Genomic DNA, 23,862 nt, shown 5'->3' with positions numbered 1-23,862 from the left:
CAGGCCAATCCCTGGGACGAGGAGGGGTCCTGACAAACCTTTCCCTCAAAAGGCCGCACCCGCGACTGGGGGCTTAGCGCCAGAATTAGTGGAGCTGGCATGGGGGCGCTCTGGCTGACCCCCGCCCCCCACCGTCCCTCCAAGATGGGTCCTGAGCTGCGCGCGCACACAGACACGCACTCTCCCTACGGGTCCCACACCACCGGCCGCCCTGCCGTCCCCGCGCCACCACAGCACCCTACAACCCGAAATCAGCACTCGCCGCTCACGCACTCAGCCCATACACAGGATGGCGCTCCTAACCGCCGGCCTCCTGTCTGGCAAGCTGGAGGCCTCTTCGAGAGGCTGTGGATGTGGGACTCAGCTTCACACGCAGCACACGCACCTGTTTCAAGGGGGACAGACACCCGGCTCCTGGCCCACATGGGGAAAATCCTGGGCCTGGGGCCCTCGCATTCCTGCCAGTGCCCTACTCCCTGCAGGCAGGACCGGCTCACAGGAAGAAGACGTTTGGGAGCTGCCTTTGGGGCCAGGTGGTGAAGGAGCCCAGCCTTCTGAAAGGTGTGTCTGAGGTGTGTGCCAGAGGGGCAGGTAAACGCAGACGCTACTGGTGGTGCCCAAGTGACGACTGATCGTGTTGTGGCTGTCCGTGGAGGTGACTAGAGAGGCACTTGGCCAAGTGTGTGTAGGATGTAGGGTGCATACAGTGTGTGTCCCTGTGTGGCTGGGATTCTGTGCAGTCTGTCTCTGGCCACAGTGGTAGCAACTGCGAGTCGAATATAGAGTGTGTCCTTGTAACAAGTGCTCCCAGGACCGCAAGTCCATGTGTAACTGTGGCCGTAAGTCCTTTCTGTGTGTATAACCAATCTTTGTGCAATTGTGAGTCCAAGCATGATTGTGGATCCAGGTGACTGCGTGTGAGACAGACACAGGATGAGCACATGGTCTTAAACTTGGGACTGGAGCAACTGGACCCTGGTTCTGGCATTCCCTCCAGTAAGAGAAGCTTCTGGGAGCTGGGCTGTTTACTTAGAGGCAAAGGCACAAAGAGGTGGGAGGTGTTGGCTGCCTGATGCTACCAGTAAGTTTCAGAGTCCTGGACTGGGTAGAGGAGGTCAGGAATTTGGGCCTGGGCAGGGCAGAAGGGGCCATGGACAGATTTGAGGATTGATCCCCAGGCAGAGTTAGGGGCTGAGTGCCTCAGGCGGGGGGGGGGGGGGGTAGGGAGTGGTGGGCCTCAGAAGGGAGGGGAGAGGAGGGGGCGGTAAGAGGATTAGGCTGCTTAGACCCTTCTCTCCCACCAGGATCCCCCACCCCCACCCCAAAGCTCCAGAAAAGATTTCTTCTGCCAAAGCAAAACCGTTTAGGCTCCATTTAAAGGGACAAGAAAGGTGGAGGCGGGGGCTTTAAATAACCTTTTAATTTCCCTTCAGGGATCCAGCCCTGTGAGGGAGGGGAGAGAGGAGGAGGGAAGAGAGGGAAGCGGGGGGGGGGGGGGGGGGGACCTAAGCCTGTCTCTTTGGCTTAAATTATCCAGACTTTGGCCAGGCCCTCCACAAGCAGGACAAATGGTGGGAAGGACACTGCGCCCCCACCTGGCTGCCCTCCACACACAAACAAATGAGCAAAGATCATCCTGGAGAAAATTGCAACCCCCTACACACATATACAGTTATTCAGTCACACACAGAGACCTAGATATGGGTGCACACGTGGAGCATCCCATTTAGAGATGCACAAATGAAGTCCCTTCTGTGTAGCACAGATGTGGAATCCCTCTCTCCCAGCCTCAAGCCATCTCTGCTTGATGGTAGCAGGAGGGTTTGCTGAGGGCACTCCCCCCCCAGGAGGAATCCTGGCTTCATTTGGGACTCCCTTCCCGGTGGGAAGGGGCTTCATCTTTCTTTGCCCAGGGACCCAGCTCTCCAATTCATCCCCCTTTAGTCCTTGCCTCAGACAAGACAGGGGCTGCCAGGCAGACTGAAGGGGTGGGGACCCCAACCCAGCCAGGGCCTGACTTGGGGCCAGGTCTGCCAGGCCCAGACTTGCAGAGCAAGACTGTTGAGGATAGCACAGGTTCTGCTGGTGAACCGAGGGTTACTGAGGGTTCCAGGTGATGGGAGCACCTGCTCCTTGAGGGAAATTGTCTGCCATACAGACTCTGAGGCCAGCTGGGGAGACCCCTCTTATCTCAGGGCCTGCCAGTGCCAGCTGTCCCAGTCCCAGAGGTGTGGAGGTGGTGGCTGGGTGGCCAGTATATCTCAAGCCTCGTGGAACACACTGGGCCTTCACAGACTGGAATTCCTAGGCACCTGGAGAATCCCATACTGCCTTGCGGGGACTCACAGGCCTCCACACAAGGGGACGATGTGGAAATCGTCTCTGTCATATTCCCACCCTGGTGTACTTCCACAGACATTGCAGCACAGTGTTGGGCTCTGAGTTGATTGTGGATTCTTTTTTTTAAATGTTTATTATTTTTGAGAGAGAGAGACAGAGCATGAGTGGGGGAGGGGAAGAGAGGGAGATGTAGAATCCAAGGCAGGCTCTAGTCTCTGAGCTGTCAGCACAGAACCCTATGTGGGGCTCGAACCCATGAACATTAAGATCATGACCTGAGCTGAAGTCCGACGCTTAAAGACTGAGACACCCAGGCGTCCTGATTGTGGATTGGTATGGAGGCAGGGCAAAATCCCTGGCACATGCTGGGACAGAAAGAGAGGAAAATGGGGTGGAGGGAAAAGGGGAAGGTGTCCTTTAGGAAGGTGGGGGGGGGGTGATGGGGAGCTTGGCAACCCACAAGGTGGGTGGGTTTTACTGATTTAACAAAATGATTCTAAAGGTGCCACTGTCTAGACAGGAGCTAAGAAGTAGAAATGATTCAGGGCCTCCCACCCAGGCTTGCTCCTGGAACCTCCCCACCCTCCCCGCTTACCCCAGGGGTAGGGGGGGGTGTCTGTGGCTGACACCTTCAAAGGGCTTAAAAGGAAGGCGTCCCCAGACTGGTTGGGGTCCCGCCCCTAATAGACTTTCCTGGGCTGCTGGGGCTGGGAGTGGAGGAAGCAGTGCATTTCGGGATGTGGTTGTATGTTTGTGTGCATTCGTTATCCTGTGAGTTTATGTGTGTATGAGTAGTTATGTGTATATACTCCTGTATTTGTGTATAACATATGTGTGTGCATGTTTAAATATGTAATATATGAATGCAGACTGTGCCTTTGTGTACTGGGGGGGGGGGGGAGAGGGGAAATGGGGTGTTGGGGAAGATGTTTCTAAATTGGACCAAGGTAGTGGGTAGGCAAGGGATGGGTTAATTTGGGAACTTGGGAAAACTGGGTGCTCACAGGTCTGAAAACTCTGAGACCACCGGTCCCAGCCATCTGTGCAGAAAGATCTGGGAAATGAGGGTCGGAGGTTCCCTAAAGCCCCATCTCTGAGCTCGGTTTAGAGAGCAATGCCAAATCAATCCCCCCCCCCCCCCCGTACTCGCCCCACACACACATACATACATTCTGAAAGAGAACTCTAAGCCTCCTTGGCCATTCACAGCTCGAGAGCGAAGGGGGCAGGCGCCGATGAGGCCACTCTGTAGGAGCCCCCAGATCCCCGAATTGCAGGAACACACCAGGCTGCCATGGAAGAGGCTCGCCAGGCAGATTTGTGACCGTGCCCCTCCATCCTCCTTCCCGGAGCCCCACTTTCCCCTGCGTCCCTATGAGCCGGGATTCAGTGGAGGGGGGGGCCTGTGTCCTGGTTCCAGATGGGGGGCCGCGGGGCCCACTCCCCAGTCCGACCCCACGGCTGGCGCTCCCCGGGGCAGTAGCTAGGTGGTGGGCGGCTTAGAGCTAATTCGAGAGTTAATGGCGGCGGCCCGGCCCCCCGCGGCCCCCTCCGCCCCCCACACCCCCCACCCCCGGGCAGGGCCGCGGGCCGCCCGCATCTGCGCGGTCCGCGGCGATTCATCATCTTGATCCATGGCGCGCGCTGACGGCGGCCCCGGCCGCGCTGACAAGACTAACAAAGCAATTTGCCACGAGCCATCTCCTGGACAGGTTATTAGCGCGGCCGCCGCTTAAAGAGCCCTCCCCCCAACCCCAACCCCAGCGCAGGGCAGCTACCTGCTCTGCCCCTTCCCTCCGATGGCCTACTGCCCCTCGGCGGCATTCAAAGATACCCACTGCCCATATTCCTGGCCTCCTCCAACCACCCCAGAGTACCCCCACCCCCCCCTCAACACACATTCACCCTGCTAATTTTCCGTGCATTCCTGCCTCCCCTAGCGGGGGTCCATATCTGACCCACCGGTTCCTGCCCCCAGCCAGCTCCCCCAATCCCCTCAGTACTCCTGGCCCCTTCCCACCATCTATCAGCTTTATTCCCAATACTACCTGAATTGTCCCTCACCTTCAGTGGGTCTCCCCATTTCTTCTGAACACCTTCCTCACCTCCTCTACCCACCCCCTTGCCATCAGGAATTGGAAAACCCAACTCATTCCCGGATTTGGGGGGAGAGGGGTGTCCTACTGTGCTTTTGAATTTCCTCCAACCACTTTTGCCCCCAGGTAGCCTTACTGTGGGGGTTGGGGTGGCCAGCTGGGTGCCTGCAGAGGTGAGAGGACACTCTGACTTCTCCAAGGGTACCTTGATGAGGGACGCGGTAAGTTGAACGGAGTTTCTCTGAGGAGAGGCTATGAATGCCAGGGGGAAATGTTGGTCCCCATCCAAACAGAGGCTCAGAGAAATTCAGGGCCAGACAGCAGGTCAGTGCAGAAGAGGTTACTGGAGCCAGGTGTGTGGCCTCCCAGGCCTGGGCTTCATTCCTGGCTGCATCCCCTCTGGAAATAAAGGAGGCCAAAAGATCAGGGTGCCCTCCCTAAGCAACTCCTCTCCCACCTGCAGTGAGGGGTGGAGAGAGCTATAAATGAAAGTAGGTGTGCTTGGCCAGATTTATCTATATATGATAGATAATAAGGGAGAAGAGCATTCTGCACATTCAGATCCCCAAAAGCAAAATGACTATTTGGTCATTTCAGACCGAAGTCTTCCTTTAAAAAATTCCTTAGGTAGGGTGGATGTGGTCTGGTTCTTTAGATATACAGCAGGTCCATGTGAAGGGACTGCATGCGCACTAGGTGAGCTCCCGGGTGTGTGTGTCTGTGTGCATGGATAAAGCCAAGTGTCCGACATGTGTGTACTTGCATAGGTGGGGTGTGCCACGTGTGTCCCTCTGAATATATGTGTGTGTTGGAGGCTGAGTGTGTCCTTTCAGGTGTACATGGAGGCCTGGGAGGGGCCAACGTGTGGCATATATGTGAACATGTCTGTGCATACCCAGGGTAACTGGCTTCAAACCAGGAAGGAGCCCCACCCCACTCTTCTCTTAGATCCTCAGCATTCCCAAACTGTCAGCCTCTGTACCTGGGTGATGCGGAGAGAGACATGGCCCTGCTCTGAGAGCCTGCCGGAGCTTCTTTGGAGGGATTTAGATATAGGAGGGGACATTCTATCTAAAGGACAGGAGGTCTTGAACCTCTACCATGACCCAGGTTGGTGCTGAGTGCCCAGGGAGGGGCAGGGGAATGGACCATGTACCAGGAAGCTGGCGGTCTTCTTTTCCTCTAGCCAGCCAGGCCATGTCTTCACCCGCAGGGAGACCCAGCTCTGTCGCTGCCTGCGCCACCACTGCGTCCCTGACGTGAAATATGGGGGGCGCAGGCCGCGCTGGGGAGATTTGTCATCTGTGCTCAGCGGGTGACTCTATCTGCAGACTATTAGAGTATAAAATATATTTTACAAGAGTTTTAGCTACAGGTGACTTGCTCTTTATTACTAGATGTGGGCAAAATCAATACTTCTGTAACTAAAAGATCATTTATTTTGCTTTTTGAAACATTTTTCAACAGGGGCACTGGCTAAGCTTGCAAAGCTATGATTAAGAGTTATGGTGGCTCCTGTTTCCCTTAACCCTTTAAGGACCGCAGCCCAGGCGCTCCTAGTGCTGGTACCTGCCCATGGAAAGCCAGACACACATCCCAATTACAGCAAACACAGACACACTGACTGAAGTATACATGCCCCCATGCTGATAAAACCATCGTGCAGACACCCAGATTCTCACATATGTGTACATATACTCTCCCCAGGTATACATAGAAATATAGCAGCAAATACATTCCTTCCCGCCCAGAAACCCACAAATCAATTGCACATGTGCATGAGTGCATGCTACATGAAAGCCACCAGCACATATGTCTACATACAAATTTCTCCCACCTCATGTCCTAACACACTCACACATACACACCATGACCCTCAGATATGCACAATCACATTGTGCTAACTTGTGACTCTGGGTCAGTGGCCAGCCAAAAATGGGGACTCTGAAAGGGGGTTGGAAGATGCTGAAGGGGGGCAGGTTTCTCTTGAATGAAGCTTTGGCCACTATTGGGCAAGGAATGGAGAGAGGCCAGGAATGTCAGAGCCCAAAGATGGGATCTGTGGAAACTGGGCCCTACTCCACTCAGCCCAGCTCTCCTCAAGCACTCATCCCCATGACTGCCCTGTACTCCCAACTAAAGCAGAGGATGTAGCTTTTCTGTATAGGAAAGCTGACGTCACATAATTCTGTCAACACTGTTCATTGGTGAACACCCCTGGCCTGGGTGGGTTCAGAATGATTAAGTGGCCACGTGCCATTTCCAGAATGGCATCACCTAACCAGACTGGACTGTGACCACTGTCTGATTCAGCAAATCAGCATTAGCTCGTTGTTATTTAACTCGGGGCTGGGGAGAAACATGGAGGAGACAGTGACTTAACCAATCCATGGATGAAGCTCTAATGGGGAGATTCCAGACCATGAGATTGGCTAAGTGTATCTGCTATCCATTGTTGTATAACAGATTACTCCTAAATGTCAAGTGGCTTAAAACGAACATTTATAGGCACACCTAGGAGATATTGCAGGTTCAGTTCCAGACCACCGCAATAAAGTGAACATCTCAATAAAGCCAGTCAAATGAATGTTTTGGTTTCCCAGGGCATATAAAAGTTATGTTTACACTATACTGTAGTCTATTAATTGTGCAATAGCCATGTGTCTAAAAAACAATGTATATATCTTTGTTAAAAATACTTTATTGCTAAAAAAAATGCATCTGAGCTTTCAGCAAGTCATACTCACTGATCACATATCACCACAACAAATATAATAATAATGAAAAGATTTGGAATCTTGTGAGAATTACCAAAATGTGCCACAGACATGAAATGCGCAAATGCTGTTGGGAAAAAAATGGCACCAACAGACCTGCTTGATGCAGTGTTGCGGCAAACCTTCGATTTGTAAAAGAACAGGTATCTGCAAAGTGCAATAGAGCAAAGCTCAATAAAATGAGGTATGCGTATATTATATCAGTTTGGGAGGGGCAGGAATCCAGGAGTAGCTTAGCTGGGTGGTTCTGTCCTGTGGGGGGGGGGGTCTCTTACAGATTGCAGTTATATTGGTTAGGGCTACATTCTCTGAAGTCTTGACTGGGGCTGGGGGATACTCTTCCAAGAAGGCTTATTCACATGACTGGCAGGTGGTGCTGGCTGTCAGCTGGGGCACCTCAGTTCCACTCCACATAGCCTCTTCAGCATGATAACCTGAACTTCTTTATATGGTAGCTGGGATGAGAGAGAGAGAGAGAAAGAGAGAGAGAGAAAGCCAGAGAGAGAGAAAAAAAAAGTCCAAGAGAGAAAGGTCAAAATACAGACTGTCATCTTTTAAACCTAATCTCAAAAGTGACATCCCATCACTTCTGCTATGTTCTAGTCCTTGTAAGCAAGTCACTAAGTCCAACCCACATTCAAGGAGAGGACAATTAAACTCCACCACTCAAAGGAAGAAGTACCAAAGAATTTGTGGACACATTTTTTAAACTACCAAATTAGGCAAGGGGACACTTCCACTCTACAAAATGACAAGCATCTCTTGGTGTCTGCAAAATGACAAGCATCTCTTGGTGACTCCAAACCCCAGGAAAACTCTGGGGCATCCTGAAGTGGAGAGGAGAAGGCATGGCCAGGTGATGATGGAGACTCAGAGGTAACCCTTGCTCAGGACCACAGTGTAACAGTATAATTGCACAATAATTAAATCCATAGACCCTGGAGCCAGACTTCCTGGGTTCAAATCCAGGCTCTGGCAATGACTAGCTGTGTGACCTTGGGCAAGTCACTCAACCTCTGGGCCTCCGTTTTCTTATTCATAAAATGGGGGAAATATCAGTACTTACCTCCTAGGGTTGTTATAAAGGTTAAATGACAGTACCTGATTATTTTGTAAAGGCCATGTGAGTTTCAGCTAATACATCAGTTCCTACCTCTCATTGGCAGACCCCCTCCCTGTGAACGCTTTTTCACAAGGAATTTGTTGAGCACCTTTGATGTTCCTCAAGCTAAGCCCATACACCCACCACCCCAGTGACTCTGGGCCCCTCCCTGCCCCCATCCCCTCAGGCCAGCCTGGTGGAAGGCTAAGCAGACAGGCTGGGCTCCATGAGCTCCATTTGACCCTGCCAGCCCAGCACTGCCTTTTGTGGCCTCTCTGGGAATGTTGTGCAATATGTTGGCCACAAACATTTTATGAGCAAGAAGACAGGAAGAAATTTTCCTCTATCGACCGCAGTCAGGCCTGCTCCCTCCGCCTCCTCTTCATAGGTCTCCTTGGTGATGAGGGGGACAAGGTGAAGACTGCCCTCACAGCAGAACCCCCAAGGAACAGCCTAGTCCCAGTGCCCTTGCCCTCAACCTCCCCAGGGCAGGACCTGAAGCAGCTGGCGCCCCCTCCCATCGCTGGCACAGAGGGGTAGGCAGACCTGGATCCAGGAGATCTCAGCCCCTTGGGGCAGGCATCCTCTCCAAGCTCGCCTGGTCTAGGAGTCCCAAGATGGTTCACTCAAACAAGAAAGGAGAAAAGTAAAATTTGGGGAGAAAATTGTGCAGAAAGCTACATCTATTCAATGTGAACCTCTATCCTCTCCATTCTGAGATTGTCTTTTCAACTTTTTTGACATTCACATATCCTTTCTTTTCTGAAATGAAGCTGAGAGCAGTTGGTAGCTTTCCCTCAGTGCCCTTATATGGCAAAATTAATAACTGGCAACTTTATGCTGGAACCCACATCTTTTTAAATTTATTTTTTATGTTTTATTTTTATTTTTGAGAAAGACAGACAGACCGATCGCAAGCGGGGGAGGGGCAGAGAGAGAAGGAGACACAGAATCCAAAGCAGGCTCTGGGCTTGAACTCATGAACCGTGAGATCAGGACCTGAGCCCAAGTCGTAGGCTTAACAGACTGAGCCACCCAGATGTCCCATGGAACCCATATTTTTAAAATATCACTCTCTTCAATGCAGGAGGCACAAAACTGTCCCACCTCCTCAAACACTTGCTGACCCCTAACTTGGGCTCCAACACCAGGTGAAAGAGGGAGCCCACCTCATTTCTGCCTCAGCTCTGCCAGCAACTTGGACTGACTGAGGACAAGTCCCTTCCTCTCCCCAGCTCCGGTTGGTCTCCCCATCTTCTCTATGGGCTATTGGACAGATGTTCTCTCTCAGTCTATGATCCTAGACTCACTCTGACCTTTGCCCTGGGCACCCCCACCCCTCCCTGCCCCTACTCCCTCCCTCCACCTCCAACCTAAGATGACCACAGGTGGACGCTGACATGCTGCAGAGCAGGGGAGTCACCTCTCACTGGCCTGATGCCCCTTTGCCAGGCTCCACTGGAGTCTCTGAGCTGGGGGCAGAGAGATGGGAGGGGTCTTCGGCCTTTGGCCAGGGGGACCCTCCGTGATGCGCCAGGGAGGGAGAGAAGGATTTGTCTCAGGGGCTTGGTCTAGGCTGAGGGACCCCCCTCCCCTCCCTGCCCCCAAGGCTTGGCTGGAGCACAAGGGGCCCCTTTGTGGGGCCTAATCTCAAAGCACTGCGGCTTTAGCGACCTTCAGGGATGAAAGCGCCAGGAGCTGGCGGCCGGGAGGTGGTGTGGGGGCAGCCCCACTAATCCCTGCGCTTTCGCCAAACAAAGCTGCCAGGAGGGGCTGGCTCCCAGGAGATGATCCAGGGAACCAATTCCTGGAGCCTAACCCGCTCTGACAGCCCGAAAAGGAGAGGCCCACTACCGCCCCAGTGGCCCCAGCTTGGCCACGGGGGCTGAGGGAGGCCTGGCCTCTGCACTTCCTCCTGTCCACCCATGGACCCCTCTCCCTGTCTGTGAAGATACGTTCCTGTAGTTCCTTTCTCTCCCTGCTCAGCTCCACTGGCCCCTATTTCCTCAGCCCCAAATACTTTAACCTCTTTTCAGTCCCTGGTACCCTAGTCCCTCAACACCAGGCTCTTTGCCTATTGCCCCCAATATCCCGTTTCTCAGTATCCCAGACCCAAATCCTTTAGCTCCCAATCCCTTGTCCCCTAATTCCTTACCCCCAATCCTAACTCCCAGTCTCCACCTCTTCTCCCCCAGCCCCTAACTCTCCAGTCTCATGGCCCTCTGGCTCTTGGTGTCCCCCAGTCCCCACCTCCCGCCTCCAGAGAGCTGCCAACCCTTGCTCTCCCAGCCCTTTCCTCCCTCCTCCCCAACCCCTCCTGACCTGATGCCCCTGCTGTTCCATGGGTGTGTGTGTGTGGCTGTCTCTGCCTCATTCCATTCTATCTAACCCATACTCAGCTTGGCCACAGAGAAGACTGAGGAAGGAAGTGATTCGGACTCAACCTCGATGAAACCCATGTCTCCCACCAGACTCCCTCCAACCATGATCACCCTGGAATCCTGATGCTTCATCCCAGGCTCACAGGTGAGCACATCATGGTGGCCAGAGGAAAGGGCATGGTGGGCTCAGCAGGCTGAGAAAAGAGACCCAGAGGGCTAGCTTCCTGGAGCAGAAGGTGTCAGCAGGGCTGGGCTGTCTGCTGCCCCATCTCTCCCCTAAGCTGAGGAGACCCAGGATGCAGAAATCTCCACCAGATCTAGAGAACGCCAGGTGCCAGGTGGGGTCACCCAGGCCAGCAGAGGCCACTGAAGAGCCAAGATGACTTTGGGGCCCACAGGGAGGGATTGGACAGGGCAAGAGGGTTGAATTCCCAGGAGAGGGGCGGGGGCCAGGCCAGCCCAAAGCACTTTCCCACCATAGCCTCTGCTGTCTCCACTCCACTAATCTGATTAGGATATTTACCAACCTCCCATAGCCTGCTTGGGGCGGAGGGGGGTATTACACCGAGGAGGATGGAGGATCTCCATCTCCCTTCCAGTTCCCAGCATAATGGGAGGCCCAGAAAGGTGTTTATGGCCCCTGAAATGACTGCACCAGGCCATCCCTCCTGCCTGCCTGGTCCCAGGGCTGTCTGAAAGACCCTTCCCCATCAAGTTTAGCCTTCTTCAGAAAGTCTCCGCTGCCACCCTCTGTCAGATGCCTGGGTCCTCTCCAAGCCATTTCTGGGCTTTCATGCTGTCCCACCCAGAGCCACAATTATTATGACATTATTCATGTCTGGAGGCAGTGCTTTCCTTCCTAAGTTTGTATGGGTTTTTAGGCACTGAGGACAAAGAGGATGGTGGTGCAGTCCCCAAGAGGCTGTTCCATGTAGTTGGAGTCAATGTCACTCACACTTGCTTTGACCCCACACCCAGGTTCAGGCCCTTCTTGAAGGGGGGGGGGGGTGCAGCACCTGTCTCAGGTTTCACTGAGAAAAAAACCTGACAAACCTTGGTGTGTGTGTGTGTGTGTGTGTGTGTGTGTGTGTCTCTCTCTCTCTCTCTCTCTCTCTCTCTCTCTCTCTCACACACACACACACACACACACACACACAGGCACACTGTCACACAGGGAAGGTCCACCCATCCCAGGCCCTCCCTTGCTTCTGTACCACTGAACACCAGACACAGTGGGCCTAGCTTGGGCTTGCTCCCTCCCCCAGCTGATGTAGGTGTGAGTGCAGTAGAGGGAGGACACTGCCTGTAGATTAGAGGGAAGCATTCTTCAAGGGGCTAGAGGGGAGGGGCTGCCAGCCTCCCTGGGGGCTGAGGACAGTGGAGGTGGCTCTCCGCAGAGGAATGACAGCACCTCTTTCCCCCTCTCCTCAGAGGTTGAAGGCCCCAAGTTCATTCATCCCTTGCATGATTTCAAATAGAAAGTTATTCTGAGCCAGAGGCAAGAGTTTCTTTAAGAAGCTAACAATACAAGGCCAACTTCAGACCAGGGTAAAGCTGGCTCCCTCCTGAGGGTTCCCACCCACAGTGTACTGGTGTACTCAACATTTACCCCTTTGGATTATTCCAGCTATGAGTAATTTCAGCGATGGTTTCTGAGGATAGAGAAAGGATCGGGCGCCCCCTGCTGTCTGACCTTCAGAACTGCACCATTTCCCCAGGGCGCCCCAACCAGGATCCTTCTGTAACCCCAACCCCAATCACACAAGACCTCTTCCTCTCACCTCCCACCTCCAGATGCCCTTGATTGGGTCAAAGAAACTATCCTGCTTGGGCTCCCAATTTCCCACTGGCAGCCGCCTGGAAAAGGGGATAGCCTGGCCGTGGTAGGCGCGGTTGTTAGGGAGATGGATTTTCACAGGCTGATTCTTGGCATTTTTGTCCCTAAGGGACTGAGGGGGACTAATGGGAAAATGGCTAAGAAGGGAGAAGACTGACCCAGAGACTGGGGAGGAGGGGCAAAGGGAGAGGAATCTGATGAGGGAGGAGAGAGGGGGCAGATTAGAGGGGCACAGGAGAGAAGGCAGTGAACAGGACAGGTGAGGTGGGCATAGGTGATAGGAAAAAGAGGGAGATGTACAGGTGAGGACACAGGTGATCTGGAGAAGAGCAAAGAGGGAAGAAAAGATGCAAAGTGAATGGAGGCCACCAAGGGGCTCATGAGCAGGAGTCATTGCTCCCTGCCTCCTGCCATCTACTGGGCCACATCCAGTCCTATGTGTCCAGCCAGCCCTGTGACTGATGGCCAGGCCCCTGGTAGGGCACTGAGGGCAGGCACTCAGCAGAGGAAGACACCTGGGATGTCTGGGCTGTGGGGCACACACAGAATTCATTCTGTGTGGGCAGAACACATTGAGTTCAGTGCTGTGGTCAGAAGCCCAAGCCTGGGGGATGGGGGTGGAAGGTCTGTGGTTTTGAGCCAGGCCTTGGGCTCCTCTCCTTCCCACTCCTCACCATCTGCTTGGCCCAGGGGTCCTTCTCCAGGCAGGTTCAGCCTCTTTCTGTTATGTCAAAGACCAGAAGGGAGCCCTATCCAGCTGGGCTGGAATCAGGGGTGCTCAGGCTTTTAGCCTGCCAGGTACCCTTCAGGGCAAATCCCTTCATGGTGCACCCCGCACAGATAGCCAGGCCCAAGGAAGAGAAGAGGCAAGTTCACTTTCTGCTCTTGGTCTCATCTTCCTCCACCCACTTGGTGCTGTGTATGTGTGGGTTGAGGGAGTATTAATTAGACCACACTTTCAGATTGTCCAGCCCCAAATTCATGATTTCTGTCCCCAAAGCATTTATCTGCCCATCCCCTTTGAGAAAAGCAAGCTTCATTGTTTGTCTTTCTCAGCAAGGGCCCTTGGAGGTGGAGGTGGGGAAGGGAGGCTAAGTGAGCAACGTGTAATTCTCCCATGGTCACACAGCAGACAAGCTGGGCTAGGACTTGGATGTCTTGCACTCACCCAGGGCTCTGCCCACTATCTCCCCTGGCTCTCCAGGGCGCCCTGGAGTGGGTCTATTCACCTGCCTTCTAGCCTCTTAGAGCCTTTCCACACACACAGCACACAAAGGCCAGAAGATCTATGGCCATGAGGAGGGGTGAGGACCCAAGTAAGCAGACTTGATACAGATCTTCTGTCTCCAGATCCCATGAGCCTGTCTTAGTCATGGGGTTAGTGCTCCTAAGGGGGCCTCAGGGCCCTGGTACCAAGAAAGGCCAATCAGGACTCCAAATGAGGAAGCACGACGCAATAAAGTGGCTGGGGAGATGCTGCGCTTACCATGCCTGGGAGAGTTTAAGAAGAGGCTGTAGAAAGGAGACCTCATGGGATGCTTCTTGAGGCTCCTTGCAGACCTTGAACCCTAGGACGCTCCAAGGGTCCGTCATTCCAACTCCTTGCCCTCTACTCCTCTTCTCCCCAGTTACATGGTCTAAGGAAGTATCTGGGTGGCCTTATTTCTCCAACATCCCTTCCCCTACCCCCAAGTTCCCAAGGGAGCCTGGTGTCTAGGCTTAAAGATTGCCCAGCCTAAACCCCCAGCAGCCTCCCTCCCTGCTCCCCTACTATGGCCTCTTGCTGTGCCTGGCTGAGTGGGGATGGGGACGCCACGGGGCCGGGAAGGGGGCTCATCAGCAATACTACTAATAGACCATCCTCAGCCACATCCTATTACCGCACAGCCCCTCCCCAGCCCCCCAGCCTGGCTGGCCTGCGCCTCTCTGAGGCCCCGGGGACCAGGCATCAGATTGGAGTCAAGATTCCGAGAGTGTCATTTGCCGCTGCTGATGGTGCTGATAATAGGGACGGGATGGCAGGCGGAGAGCAGGAGGCACAGAGGCGGATTCTCTATTAAGGCTTCCCCCTCTCAGCACAGCAGCAGGCGAAAGGCAGGCCAGAGCTGGCACTGGGAAGACGAGGCAGGGAGAGTTCTATGATGGGCTGGATGTCTTGCTTCTGCCATTAGTGCAGACCAGGTACTGGCAGGGAGCTAGAGAGGACTGGGTAGCTATGTGGTCAGAGGATGCCAAATCCCAGAAGGAGGGTGAAGGAAAAATGGAAAGCCCCAGCCTACCCCTTTGCCACACAGTGGCCCAAAACTGCCCATTTCCATCCCACTTCACTGCCTGGGACCTAAAGCCTCCTGCTGCTGAACAGAAGGGAGGTCCCTGCTCTCCTACCTGCTTGCAGAGCAGAACTTTATAGAGAAAATGCCCAGAGAAACCTGGCAGAGCCTCCCGCTCTGCTGGGAGCTTGGCTAGTGGGTGTTCTTAGAGCAGGACTTCACTGCCCCTGTACCTCCCCCTGGAACCCCAGCAGTGCTCATTCTTCACCTCTTTTGTCACCATTACCAGTGCCCGGCTCCCTCCATTACTATCCTCCACAAGCACCCAGCACTCACTCTTGCCAACCACAACTCTATCATGGTCTCCAGTCAGCAAATGGTCAAGGGCACAGCTCTGGAGCTCCTCCAATTACTAGCTGTGTTGCCTTTGATCACGTATTTCAACCCTTCTGTGCCTATGTTTTATCAGCTTTAAAATGGGGATAACATTAGCTACCTCACAGGGTTAAAAGGATTATAAAAGTTGCTACATACCAAGTGTTTACAATAGTGCAGGGCACATCTTAGTACTCCATAAATTGTATCATTGTTATTATCATCCCTGCTGTCACCATTATCAACTTCACTGCCACCATCTCCGTCCTCATCATTATCACCTTCACTGCCTTCCTTAATAGTAATAGCAGCTATCACCCACATAGTACTCACCACATGCCAGGAACTTGTCTAAATATTTCACATGTTAACTCATTTAACCCTTTATGAGGTAGACACTATTATTATCCCTATTTTGCAGATAAGGAAGTTGGGGCACAGAGAAGTTAAATAACTTGCCTAAGGTCACCCAGTTAGCAAATATCAGAGTCAGAAGTCAAACCCAGGCCAAATTCTCAGCTACTGTGTCAAGCTCTCTCCCATTAGGGCTTACTTCTTTGTCTACCTTACTGCCACCTTTTAGCCACTGTCATCACGTCTTCATCACCTCCACCATTGTCAACACTCCAGTTCTCCCTACCCCTGCCATTAGCACATTAGCACCACCACAACGTCCATGGCCGTCTCCATCTCCATAATCACCATCCCCATGCCAGTCTCAGCCACCAACAGATCCTCGGCACTGTTACTCACAGCATACCCAGAACAGAGCCTTGCTTCTGCCCTCCCTAGGCCCCATGCTCTGAGAGGTTTAAATGTTCCCTGTGATACAGATCTGTTAATATGGCCAGACCTGGAAAAGATAGACAGAGAAATTTAAATTGCTACAAAGCAATTCAGGTGCCAGCTAGAATTTAAGGTCAGCTGGAGCCTGCAAGATGTTCTTTGCAAAGCTGACTTCTCAGTTCCCCCAGGAGGCCCAGTGTGGTTTAAACACCCTTTTAGCATTCCAAGAGCCTCTGATGTGGAAAGACACCTTCTACCTCACAAATAGCTTGGCTGAAAACAGATTTGTCAACACAGACACAATCCCCTCCACTTGGCTTAGAAGTCTGTCTTCTCAACCTACTGAAAGCCTTGAGGGTGGAGACACAGCCCCATTCCTTTCCTTGTCCCATTTCTTTTCCAGTACACCCCCAGCCCCGATCCCTACCCCTAACACACCAACACACAATGAAACAATGGACAGATGAGCCTAGTTGAACCTGAAAGGGGTGGATCTTGCTGTCCATGGTACTGAGACAGAGCCTTGCTCTTTAGGAACCCACAAGTTCCCTCTTGTCCTTTACAGGTAAGAACTAGTCTTCAATTTTTCCAAGGTCCTTCCATCAACTTGCCACTCCCATCACTATTGCAAAGCCCGTTACCATTTGCAGAGCCTGTCTCTGTTTGCAAGGCCCATTATTGTTTGCAGAGCCTGAAACTGTATACCAAACTCATCAGTATTTACAGAGCCCATTACCATCTGCAGAGCACATCCCATCCCTGATTTCTGAGCCTATCACTGTTACAGATCCCATTATAATTTTCAGAGTATCTTATAAATTTTCAGAGCCTAAGACTTCACAAAGACCATCCTAAGTTGCAGAGGCAAACTTCACATTTGGATCTCATTACGGTTTACAGAGCCTGACCCCACTTGCAGAGCCAGGATCAAGGTTGAGTACATAGAGGGTGCTCAAGTGGCTCTTATCACCCATCCTCTCCAAGCATAGAGACAGCAAAAGACAGAAGGAAAGAAAGGAAATGAACAATGAGGAAATCTGTATCCATTCAACAAGACTCCTATGGGCCAATGCCTCTGTTAGGCTCTTTAAACAAATGGGGAAATGCAATAAAAAGTGACTTCCAGTTCTTGAGTCAGGCTCTGTGTTAAGTCCTTTAGTCATGATCTCATTTTATCTTCACCACAATCCAGGGAGATAGGCACTGTTCCTATCCCCATTTGTGAGAAGAATGTCCATAACTGGGAGAGATCAAATAATTTACCCATTATCATAGAGCTTATTAATAGCAGGTCCAGAATTTGAATCTGGATTTTTGTTTGTTTGTTTGTTTGTTTGTTTGTTTGTTTGTTTGTTTGTTTTATTCCAAAAGCCATTCCTAGAGCTTCTCATGGGGTAAAAATGGAGGCAAATGGAAGTGGGAGGTACTGAGAGATTGGCTACCTGTCTGAATAAAAAGACAAAGCCCTGCCTTTGAAATAGTCTAAAGCAGGAGGCTAAGGCTTTGAAAGCTTTCAGAGTGCCTCTAGCCTGACTCAGACTGAGTACAAGTGCAAACTCTTGAGGACAAAGCTCCTCAGAGGGAACACAGAGTATCCAGGACACCCTGTCTCCCAGCCTTGGGACAAGCCAGCTTTCCCTCTCCATTCAGTTCTTCAGCTACAGTGACCTTCGAACCTGACTGTAAAGACCTCGTAGAGCCACACAGAGGAGACAGAGACAGAGAGACACAGACTGAGAAACACCAGGATTCAGAGACAGGGAATCAGAGACAAAGAGAGACAAGCAAAAACCAGAGAAAGAGTCACAGATACAAATAGAGAAAGATACAGAATCAGACAGACAGAGACACAGATTCACAGGTCACAGAGAGATAGAGTCAGACATGGAGAGACTCTGAGAGGTACAAACAGAGACACAGACAGACCAAGAGCAGCAGAGGAAGGGGGTAGGAGCCAGGAGGGCATGAGGTGGAAGAGGACTCAGTGGCATCAGTTGAGAGGAGCACCTGTTCAGGCCCAAATCAGGGGGTCCATAGCACCTGGCAAAGGTGAGGCTCTTAAGGAAGAGGGAAAAGAAGTCCTTTCCAGGATGCTCTGAATGCAGGCGTTTGAAGAATCTGCTGGATACAACCCCAGTCCTGGGTAAGGATGCACACACAGCCCAAGCCCAGGGTTTAGGCTCATCTTTGTCCCTCTTCACCCACGTTGGGGGTGACTCAGGAGATCACCACTTTGAACTTTAGTGGCTTCTGGGCCTGGAATTTGGTAGACAAATGCTTTCCCTGAGCTTGACCCCAGGGGTGGTGCCTTGATGGCTTGGAGGCTTTAGCCCTCTCCTTCATCACCAGCAATGCCAAGCCACCCCAAAGAGGCAGGGAGTCTTCATAAAACAGCATGTTTGCTATACAAACCCAGCAGGCAGGATCTTCAGCCCCCTTCCCCCCAGTCAGCCACGCCTTTGCCCCCCTATATGGAAATCCTGATTCCCACTGCCAAGTCTTGCCCTGCGGGCTAGATAATCGGATGACTTTCTTGAAAAGGCTCCTGCTGGTTTCCAGCTGTGGCAAAGGCACAAAGTAAACAGGAGATGCTTGGGGGCCCAGCTAGCACACAGTAGGTGCAATCAATTATGGAGGTGCTGTGGGCAGGGACCACTTTCTCTCTGCTAGTCCCCACCCCCACTGGTGCCCAAAGTGGAGAAGAGTAGGTTGGACTTTGCCTCTTCCTCTGGTCAGAGAAAGGGAAGGGGGAAGGCAAGGAGGCCTCAGGCGGACCTGGAGTCTCATTCCAATCTGTACTCCACTCGCCCCTGCCCCTAGCCTCAGATGTGCCATGGGCTTCTCTCTCCGGGAAGGTAATGGCTTCTGGCCTGAAACAACTGATCCGCTGAGCCACTTCAGATGGCTTCTCCCCTCCCCATCCACTCCTCGTAGACATGTACTTGGACCAGAAGGGAGTAGTTCAGGCTCCCTTCCCCTCAGGGCAGGCTGCCCAGACTGTCTCCCATCCCCTCTGCGCTCTCCTAGGTAATAAGCTTGAGTGGGGGGGGAGGAATTGTAGTGGATCCCCATGTGTCCCCTCTCCCTAGCCTCCCTCCTGTGGGGGAGGGGGTGTCAAGATATCATTGGCTGTCGGATTCCTTCTGTACTCTGCTCTTCTGAACTAATAGTAATAGTACCATGATGCCCACAGCTTGGACACTTATTATCTGCCAGCCACTTTGCTACATGCTTTACATTTTCTTTATATGGATTCTATGAAGAAGGTATTATTTTATCCCCATATTAAACTTGCGCCCTGAGGCACACAAAGGTGAAATACCTTACTCAAGGGTACACATCCATTAAGCAATGCATCAGGATTTGGGCCAGGGCAGGCTGGGGGGAAGGAAGGCCCAGCCCAGCTAAGGACCACTGAGGTGGCACTGAGCCCTCACTGAGCCCTGACCTGGAGGCCCCCTGGGTGTGTGCACACAGGGAGGCTTTTTCCTATCCTCATCCCCTCTAGTCCCACAGGCTCCCCCCTGGTACTCCTCAGATGGGATCCTGCCTGGGAGGCCCTTCTCCATAGCCTGGTTGCTGATTATTTCTGACCAAGCCCTCTCTGCAGCCAGTGAATCGGATCTGCCCCATTGGTGATCAGAGGAATCCTTCTTGAGCCTGAAATCGGGCCTGATTGCCCCATGGAACATGCTTCATGGGGGTGAGGGGCCAGGCCTACTATCAGATCCTGTCCAGTGGGTCAGGGATGCCCAGGAGAATTCCTTCTTGAGGGTCTGACTACTCCAGCCTCTCCTCCAATGGATTCAGGACCAGAAAGGCTGGATCAGGGAAGGCCAATGAGGGAACCAGGCCCAGACTGGGTCAGGGCTTTGCTATGGTTACACAGGAAGGGGACTAGCCTCCTACCATCCCCTGCAGCCTGAAATACCAGAGCACATCTTGACCCTACCATAGAACCCCTTCTCCCCCAACTGAGCAGGATCCAGGGGTCAGTCCAGACCACCTCAAGGTGGTTCTGAGATTCTGAGGATAATATTCTCCCCCACCCTCGCACGCGCGCACACACACACACACACACTTTTCCCAGTGACAACAATGGTGCATGTGACCAACACACAGTCACATATGTACATACAGCATAGGAGTGAGTGGCAGCAGCCAGTGCCCTGCTTGCTAAGGACTCATTAACCCTGCCCCTCTTCCCCACTGATTGAGCCAGCCACAGGGTCACTCTATCACTGCCTAGGGCATGGGATGGGGTGCCCTCCAGCAGCTGTGGGACCTAAGAATTTGACTCCATTTAGTGTTCACTGTCTGTCCATACAAAGGATTGGCCTCTCTCAGAGGCTCAGTGTGTTTGTATGTGTGTGTGTGAAAGTGTGTGCCCATGGTCATTTCGTGTGTGCAGGGTAAGTACCTTCTACGGTCAATGTGTGTCTACAGGTATTATGCGTGGCTGTGATATTTGTGTGAGGAGTGGAGGCTAGGGATATACATACCAGTGACCAGAAACACACACTGTCCAAAAGCACACATATTACCATGGATGTACACAAAGACCGTGGACATACACTGAGCATGAAAGCATGTATGTTCCCCAGACGCACACTGATCACATACACTGAATATTTTACAGATAAAAAGAGGCTGAGGCTTTCCTGACTTCCTGCCTTGGGTTGGCTTATGGCTGGGTTCTGTGTCTTTTTCCCAGATGTGGAAGGGAAAGCTACCACCCTTTCTCTCCAACTTCCTCCCTGACTGCCCCTCAAGAAAGCAGTAGGCCCAGAGGAACTGGCAAGGAGAGTGAGTCTTGGATCCCCAGCCTGTAGAGAGAATCCCAGCCACCAACCCCCCCCCCCAAAACCACCACCACCACCAGCCAGAGTAATCAAGGCAAATCAGTCTATTTCCCAGCCCAGTGCCATTCCTCATTCCCTCCTTCCTGCCTGCCCTGAGAAGGCCCGTTGCAAAAGCCCAAGAGTAAGCTCAACTGCAGAAATATGGGCTATCCTGGCAGGCTCACACTCAAGCATACACACACACACACACGCACACGCACACGCACACACTTGTCTTTAGAGGCCTTCCAAGGGAAAAGGGGAGGAGGTCTGTGAGAGAGAGCAAGTGGGGGGCTGTGCACCCGGCCACGTCCCTGCATGGTCCATACATAGTGTAGCTGAAATCATAGCGCTGTGTCATGGGGGTTTCCACTAGGATCACAGGAGGCACTGCATCTGAATGCAGGATTGTGTGTCTGCGTGGTAGAGGGTCTGCCTGTATCTGTGAGTGTGACCAGGAGCCAGTGTTGCATGACTGCGTGAGCAATGGTGGACCTGGTTTATGTGTGATGCTGAGCCTGTGCGTGTACGTGCGCACACCTCCATGTGTTCTCAACTGTTTTTCCACTGGGGAGGGTGACGGTGGGTGGGAGGGGGGGCTTGTGTACTTACGGTTATTGCAGGCCCTGGTGTGTAACTCTTTGCGTGCGTGCGAGCGCGCGCGCGTGTGCCTGAAAAAGTGTGGCTGTGGCTGCGTCTCAGTAGGCGCACGCCCCACCTTGGCTCCTCTCCCGGCCCAACCGACCCGCCTCCATTCACCCAGCTGGGAGCAGTGCGGCCGCCGGCCGGGGGGGAGTCCCCGCCCCCTCCGCCCGAGTAAACTTTTCCCAAATCCCCGAGCCGCTTAGGGCGAAGCCGCCCCCGCGGCCTAATCCGCGCCCCCCGCGGATCTGCATAATCGGGTTAGCGGCCGCGCTCCCTCCCGCTCTCGCCGCCGCCGCCGCAGCGCGCGATTCTCTCGCTGTCACTTAGGGAGGCTCAGCGCGATTTGCGGCCTAATCCCCCGGGATCGCTCGGCCGCCGCTCCCCGAGGGGCCGCCAGATTGTTCCCTTCATAATTGATTGACTCTATTTGCCGGATTGGGACTTCAAAGCGCCGGCGGCGCGGGGGCGCCTGGGAAGGAGCGGGGCCCGCGGCGGGTCGGCGGGCTGGGCCTGGCGAGGCCCCTGCCCGGCAGGCGCCTTCCACCCCGCAGCCGCGTCCTTGGGCCGGCGCCTTCCACCCCGCAGCCGCGTCCTTGGGCCGGGGAAGCCGGAGCACGAAATTCGTCAGTGATGTTGGTGACCAATACGACGAGTCCGATGGTGTGGATCGCGTGGTCACCGCCCGTGTTGGCGAGGTCTGGACCAGGTACGGTGCTCACTGCTTCTTGAGTCCACGCTTTAATCCTCCTCCCAACCTCAGAGCCTGCAATGTATTAATATCCCCATTTTACAGGTGAGGAAACAGCTTCAGAGAGCGCTCTTCCTTCTCGGAACACCTTCCATGGGCAGCAAGGTTCTGGGGATCCAGCTGGAGCCAGACTGACCCTGTCTCTGCCTCCAAATGGAATCTTATTCTAAGGAAAGAGGCAGGTGGACACACAAGAAACAAAGAAATACATGAACAGAAAACACGGCAAAGTGATGTTGTGATAGCACCTGGGGAGGTAAATTAGACTGAGTGGCCAGGGAAGGCTTCTTTTGAAGGAGGGGCTGCTTCAGCTGCAACCTGAAAGCTGGGAAGTGAAGGAACCCGCTTGGTGAGGAGCTGTGGGGCAGACACTGGAGCAGAGGGAAAGACAGGTGGGAAGGCCCCTGTGCAGGGACCAGCCATTAGCAGGTAGTAGAGCTGAGGCAGAAAACTCAGGGCTGAACTCCAGAGCCCAGAGGCTGAATCCCATTTCCTTTTCCACCTTGCCCAGCCTAGACCAAGCACCATCTTCAGCACAGGCTAAGCCCCTAACACAAATGTCCAGACGTACTGGCACAGGCACCCGTCTCTGCACAGCTCACTGCGGGTTCCTGGATTGGCCTATCAGTGCTGGAGCCCGGGCACTTCCATAATCCATGGATCAGAGACTGCCTTGGCCGACAGCCCAGCACCCAGAGCCTTTTTGGAGCTAGGGCTGCCACTTGCTGCTCTCCAGAGGAGACAGGGGCAAGGCAGGAGGCGGAGCTGGAGGGGCCACGCACCCTGCCCAGCCATAGCCAGACTCCCAGAACTCCCTAGCCCAGACTCAGGAATCCCCAGAAACGCCTAATTAATTCTTGATTACCCACTGTCTCTGCAGCTGCCATTAGCCACCTCCCCAGCCTGGGCCCAGTTAGGCCATGTAATTAAATTAGCGTAGGGAGAACATTTCCAGGCAGGAGCGAGGTATTCCTCCTGCTGAGCCTCCTACGAGTTCTGGGAGAGCTGATGAGGAAGGCTCAGAGACACCAAGGGGAGCATACAGGGTCACACAGAGGGGCTAGAACTGGGGCGGCTCGAGTGTAACTCCTCGAAATTAGTTCTGGCCCCCCTCATCCCACCTCTCTTGAGACCTCTACTCTCAGCACATATTTTAAACCTTAAATGTCTTTAAAACGACAAGAGATTTGCTGCTGTCCTTAATTAAATTTATGCCAATTCACAGAGCTTTTGGAGAGAGGGATTTGGGACAGGGGAGGAGAGAGCCCGATTTCCATGGGGTAGGAAGCAGAAGACAAGGGGTTTGCAGCACGGAGGCATTTCCCACCTTCAGGATCAAAGGGGTGGGGCAGAAGGAGGTGGGTGCAGCAGGGGTATGGCAGGGAAGGGAGAAGAGGTGAACATTGGAAAACTGAGGCCCTGGCCACAGGAGCTCCCTTAGGTGAAGGTGGGGAGTCACGTTCTTTTTTATAAGAGAGACCAGAGAAAGTAGCCTAAAAGAACACCCTGAGGGGGAAAATTAGGCCATAAACCAAGGCAGAAAGGGCTGGGGAATTTGGGCCTATACACAGTGAAGAGGACCTCGCTGGAGTCTCTACCCGCCACATCTGAGGAGCCAGGCTTCCCTCCCTCAATCCTGGGAGATGCTGGCTGACAGCCCCCCT

At 53.2% G+C, this 23,862-nt stretch overlaps 1 long non-coding RNA gene across 1 annotated transcript; it reads left to right on the top strand.

Annotated features, from left to right (window-relative positions):
* The first annotated feature begins 224 nt into the window (after positions 1-224).
* On the top strand, positions 225-17,051 carry LOC122241307. The gene is made up of 3 exons (XR_006221372.1): positions 225-561; positions 10,715-10,841; positions 16,865-17,051. It is a non-coding gene; the product is annotated as an uncharacterized LOC122241307 (long non-coding RNA).
* The last annotated feature ends 6,811 nt before the right edge of the window (positions 17,052-23,862 follow it).

The sequence above is a fragment of the Panthera tigris genome, chromosome C1, assembly GCF_018350195.1.
Source record: "Panthera tigris isolate Pti1 chromosome C1, P.tigris_Pti1_mat1.1, whole genome shotgun sequence".
NCBI classification, from domain to species: Eukaryota; Metazoa; Chordata; class Mammalia; order Carnivora; family Felidae; genus Panthera; species Panthera tigris.
The sequence above is the reverse complement of the archived record's forward strand: the minus strand, read 5'-3'. Positions and strand labels throughout refer to the sequence as shown.